Below are 6,010 nucleotides of genomic sequence, written 5' to 3' on the forward strand. Positions count from 1 at the left end.
CAAAAGAAGCCTAATTTTTAAAGGCCCAAGTGGAATGAGCTTAATAGTTTCAGGAGGCTGCTGTCCAGCAGTCTCATAGCTAAGCGGATTAAGCTTCTTAGCCAAAAAGGAGAGGTTGCCGAAGCCTTTTGATCTCTCCTCTGTCCAGAGAAGACAACAAACCAAGCAGATGTTTGAAGAAAATCTTAGTAGCTTGTAAGTAAAAACTTTAAAGCACGGACCACGTCCAGATTGTGAAACACAAGGATGGGAACAACAATCTCTTGATTGATATTCTTGTTAGATTACCACCTTAGTAAAAACCCAGATTTGGTACGCAGGACTACCTTATCCGTATGAAAAGTCAGATAAGGAGAATCACATTGTAAGGCAGATACTCGGAGACTCTACAAAGCCGAGGAAATATGGATATGGATAGCTGATAGGGTGGCAAGAGTGAATCTCTGCCCAGCGAATTATTTTTGAACTTCTAACATCTCTAGGGAACTTCTTGTTCCCCCTTGATGGTTGATGTAAGCTACAGTCGTGATGTTGTCCGACTGAAATCTGATGTACCTCAGAGTTGCTAACTGAGGCCAAGCCTGAAGAGCCTTGAATATCGCTCTTAGTTCCAGAATATTTATTGGAAGGAGAGACTCCTCCTGAGTCCACGATCCCTGAGCCTTCAGGGAGTTCCAGACTGCACCCCAACCTAGAAGGCTGGCATTTGTTGTTACAATTGTGCAATCTGGCCTGCGAAAGGTCATACCTTTGGACAGATGGACCCGAGATAGCTACCAGGGAAAAGAATCCCTGGTCTCTAAGTCCAGATTCAGTTGAGGGGACAAATCTGTGTAATCCCCGCTCCACTGACTGAGCATGCATAGTTGCAGCGGTCTGAGATGTAAGCGTGCAAACGGCACTATGTCCATTGCCGATACCATTAAGCCGATTACTTCCATACACTGAGCCATCGAAGGGCGCGGAATGGAATGAAGAACCCGGCAGGAATTTAGAAGCTTGATAACCTGGACTCCGTCAGGTGAATTTTCATTTCTATAGAATCTATCAGAGTCCCTAGAAAGGAAACTCTTGTGAGTGGGGATAGAGAATCTTTTCCTCGTTCACTTTCCACCCAATGCGACCTCATAAATGCCAGTACTACGTCCGTATGAGACTTGGCAATTTGGAAGTTTGATTGTCTGTATCAGGATGTCGTCTAAATAAGGGCTACTGCTATGCCCCGCGGCCTTAGGACCCGCCATAAGCGTCCCTAGTAACCTTTGTAAAGATCTTGGGGCTGTAGCTAATCCAAAGGGATAGCTACAACTGTAATGCCTGTCTTGAAAGGCAAACCTGAGAAACCGATGATGATCTTTGTGTATTGGAATGTGAAGATAAGCATCCCTTAGGATCCACTGTAGTCCAGATATTGACCCTCCTGGATCAGTGTAGGATGGTACGAATAGTTTCCATCTGAATGTCGGAACTTTGAGGAATTTGTTTAAGATCTTTATAACCACTCTCTCTTACGACCTCGTTGCTTGTTGAGAGGTTGCAAGGAGAATGACTGGCTTCTCCGGGATCGTTCGCGTCGCCCGCGGAGGGGCGCCCGTCTCCGCCGCTCCGGGTTCGGGGATCTGAACCCGACTCCCTTTCGATAGGCCGAGGGCGACGAAGGCCATCGCCCGTCCCTTTCCGAACGGCGGCCTCGCCTATCTCTCAGGACCGACTGACCCATGTTCAACTGCTGTTCACATGGAACCCCTTCTCCACTTCGCCTTCAAAGTTCTCGTTTGAATATTTGCTACTACCACCAAGAATCTGCAACCCGCGCGGCTCCGCCCGGGGGTTCCGCGCCCGCCGTGGCGGCCCTCCTACTCGACGCGGCCTAAGCCCCCCGCGGCTCCGGTTGCCGGCGACGGCCGAGTTGGGCCCGACGCTCCAGTGCCATCCATTTTCAGGGCTAGTTGATTCGGCAGGTGAGTTGTTACAACACTCTTAGCGGGTTTCGACTTCCATGGCCACCGTCCTGCTGTCTGTATCGACCAACACAACTTTTCTGGGGTCTGATGAGCGTCGGCATCGGACGCCCTTAACCGGCGTTCGGTTCATCCCGCAGCGCCAGTTCTGCTTACCAAAAGTGGCCCACTGGGCTGCGTCGCATTCCACGCCCGGCTCCAGGCCAGCGAGCCGGCTTCTTACCCATTTAAAAGTTTGAGAATAGGTTGAGATCGTTTCGGCCCAAGACCTCTAATCATTCGCTTTACCGGATAAAACTGCGTGAGGCACCGAGCGCCACTATCCTGAGGGAAACTTCGGGAGGGAACCACTACTAGACGGGTTCGATTAGTCTTTTCGCCCCTATACCCAGGTCGGACGACCGATTTGCACGTCAGGACCGCTGTGGACCTCCACCAGAGTTTCCTCTGGCTTCGCCCTGCCCGGGCATAGTCACCATCTTTCGGGGTCCTGGTCCGCGCGCTTCCGGCTCCACCTCCCCGGCAGGGCGTGCGAGACGGGGCGGCGGCGGGATCGCGCCCCGGCCTTCACCTTCATTGCGCCGCGGGGTCTGTTGGACGCCCCTCCGACTCGCGTGCGTCAGACTCCTTGGTCCGTGTTTCAAGACGGTCGGGTGGTGGTCACCGGCGTCGCCGCGGACCCCTGGCTCCCTCTCCGGGTCATGGGCCCTCCGCCTCTGTGGCGCGCGCACCGAGGGCGGTCCGCCCCGGTTGACAGCCGCGCCGGGAGCGGGGGTGACGGAAGGCGCGGCGGCGGTCTGCTTCCTCGGCCCCTGGGCGACGGCGAAGCCGGGCCGGGGGGGGCTGTATCCGGGCGCCCCTCGCAGGGCGGGCCCTGACACCTCCCCTCCCACCCTGGGCATTCCCGGCCGCCCGTGGCCGGGTTGCGGTGCACCGCCGCGTGAGGGAAGTGCGCCCTGCGGGAAAGCCGGCGGACGGACCCGGGCGCCCCGGCCCTTCCCCCTTCCCCAGGGGGGAGTGGGGTCGAGACCGGGGGCGTCCCTGGGAAAAAAAGGCCCGGCCGGCCGGGTTTAATCCTCCAGGCAGACGGCGCGGACCCCACCCGTTTACCTCTCGACGATTTTCACACCCTCTTGAACTCTCTCTTTCAAAGTTCGTTTCAACTTTCCCTTACGGTACTTGTCCGCTATCGTCTCGCGCCGGTATTTAGCCTTAGATGGAGTTACCACCTGCTTTGGGCTGCATTCCCCAAACAACCCGACTCCGGGGAGGGCCGGGTCCCCCGCCGCGCCGGGGGCCGCTACCGGCCTAACACCGTCCGCGGGCTGGGCCTCGATCAGAAGGAGTCGGGCCCCCAGTGCGGCGACGGGGCGGTCCGGCCTCCCTACGCCACATTTACCCGAGCACTATGCCGGGCGGGGGATTCGGCGCTGGGCTCTTCCCTGGCCGCTACTGGGGGAATCCTGGTTAGTTTCTTTTCCTCCGCTTAGTAATATGCTTAAATTCGGTGGGACGCCTCGTCTGATCTGAGGTCAGAGTCGAGAAAGGGTGGTGCTCAGGGGCCGGGCGGGGGAGCCGTCCCTCCGGGTTCGCGGGAGGAGGGGGGCCGCGGGACGGATGCCGCGTCTCCACAGCAGCCTCGCGGCGCGGTCCGGCCCCCCCTCCCGCCGTCGCCGGGTCTGGCTATGGGGGGTACGTGAGGCGCTGGGGGGGGAGCGTGGAGAGAGGCGAGGGAGGGGGGGGGCGGCCGCAGCCGCTCGACGGAGGTGGAGATACCCCTCAGACAGGCGTGGCCCCGTGAGGAACCCGGGGGCCGCGGGGTAGCTATCGAAGTGTCGATGATCAATGTGTCCCTGCAATTCACACTAATTCTCGCAGCTATCTGCGTTCTTCATCGACGCGCGAGCCCCGTGTGATCCACCGGCCAAGAGTAGCCGAGGCTCTTTTTTCTCTCTGTGTCCTCTCTCGAAAAAGGGGGGTCGGCCCGGGCGGGCGCGGGCCCCCCGACCCCCGGGAGGGAAGGAGGGGGACCGGCCGGCTGAGGGTTTTTTCCGGAGCTTTCCTCGCCCCCCGGGGGGGGGGGGGGACTGGCCCATGCTGCCCGGCGCCCGGCCCCGCGGGAAGAGGGGCTTGGGTCCTTTCGAGAGACCTCCGCGCACCCGCCCCGCCCTCGCGGGACTAGGGCGGGCGCACCAGGTACCCCGGGGCGGCCGGGGAGGGGGAAGGTTTCCTCTCCGGGGGAGGACGGCCACGGTGGCGCGTGCGGGCCGAGGGGGGGAGCGCTTCTCCCGGGCGGGCGCTTCGGGTGGCGGTCGGGATCCGGGCTGGCTCGGGGAGCGCCCCCCGGGGCCCCCCGTCTCCGTCCCGTCCTCTCTGGCCCCTCCGGATGCCGCCCCCTTCCCCGCCTTCCCGTCTGCGCTCCGCCTCGGTCGGGCTTCGGGGGACGAGATCCGGCGCGGGGGGGTCTCCCCGCCCGGCCGCCTGCGGTCTCTCCGCGGCTCGTTTTTCGGTTCTGGTCGAACCCGCCGCCGGGTCCTTCCCTTTTCCTGTTAATGATCCTTCCGCAGGTTCACCTATGGGAAACCTTGTTACGTCTTTTACTTCCTCTAGTCAAGTTTGATCGTCTTCTCCGCGCTCCGCTAGGGCCGTTGCCCGACCCCGGCGGGGGCCAATCCGAGGACCTCACTAAACCATCCAATCGGTAGTAGTGACGGGCGGTGTGTACAAAGGGCAGGGACTTAATCAACGCAAGCTTATGTACCCCGCTTACTGGAATTCCTCGTTGGCGGGAAACAATTGCAATCCCCGATCCCTATCAAGAACGGGGTTCAGCGCGGTTACGCGCGCCTGCCCGCGAAGGTAGACACACGCTGATCCGTTCAGTGTAGCGCTCGTGCGGCCCCGGACATCTAAGGGGCATCACAGACCTGTTATTGCTCGATCTTTGCGTGGCTGAACGCCACTTGTCCCTCTAAGAAGTTGGACAGCCGACTGCCGGGGGTCGCGTAACTAGTTAGCACGGAGGAGTCTCATTCGTTATCGGAATTAACCAGACAAATCGCTCCACCAACTAAGAACGGCCATGCAACACCACCCACAGAATCGAGAAAGAGCTATCAATCTGTCAATCCTTTCCGTGTCCGGAGCCGGGTGAGGTTTCCCGTGTTGCGTCAAATTAAGCCGCAGGCTCACTCTTGGTGGTGCCCTTCCGTCAATTCCTTTAAGTTTCAGCTTTGCAACCATACTCCCCCCGAACCGCAAAGACTTTGGTTTCCCGGAAGCTGGCTCGGCGGGTCATGGGAAATACGCCGCCGGATCGCTGGTGGGCATCGTTTATGGTCGGAACTACAACGGTATCTGATCGTCTTCGAAACGACCGACTTTCGTTCTTGTATTAATGAAAACATTCTTGGCAAATGCTTTCGCTTTGGTCCGTCTTGCGCCGGTCCAAAGAGAATTTTCACCTCTAGCGGCGCAATACGAATGCCCCCCGGCCGTCCCTCTTATCATTGGCCCCGTTTCCGAAAACCAACAAATAGAACCCGTGAGTCCTATTCCATTATTCCTAGCTGCGGTATTCAGCGGCGACGGGCAGCCTGCTTTGAACACTCTAATTTTTTCAAAGTAAACGCTTCGGGCCCCGGAGAACCGGACACCCAGTCAAGGGCATCCGGGGGGCGCCGGGAGGCAGGGTCCGGGACAGGCGGTGGCTCGCCTCGCGGCGGACCGCCAACCCGCTCCCGAGATCCAACTACGAGCTTTTTAACTGCAGCAACTTTAGTATACGCTATTGGAGCTGGAATTACCGCGGCTGCTGGCACCAGACTTGCCCTCCAATGGATCCTCGTTAAAGGATTTAAAGTGTGCTCATTCCAATTACAGGGGCCATCGATATAGTCCTGTACTTGTTATTATTTCGTCACTACCTCCCCGAGTCGGGAGTGGGTAATTTGCGCGCCTGCTGCCTTCCCTTGGATGTGGTAGCCGTTTCTCAGGCTCCCTCTCCGGAATCGAACCCTGATTCCCCGTTACCCGTGGTCACCATGGTA

General features: G+C 58.8%; 1 pseudogene; it reads right to left on the reverse strand.

Moving 5' to 3' along the window:
- Window positions 1–3,734: 3,734 nt before the first annotated feature.
- LOC128654907 (uncharacterized) lies at window positions 3,735–3,893 on the reverse strand (annotated as a pseudogene).
- Window positions 3,894–6,010: the final 2,117 nt, after the last annotated feature.

The sequence above is a fragment of the Bombina bombina genome, chromosome 3 (genome assembly GCF_027579735.1).
Source record: "Bombina bombina isolate aBomBom1 chromosome 3, aBomBom1.pri, whole genome shotgun sequence".
Classification (NCBI taxonomy): Eukaryota; Metazoa; Chordata; class Amphibia; order Anura; family Bombinatoridae; genus Bombina; species Bombina bombina.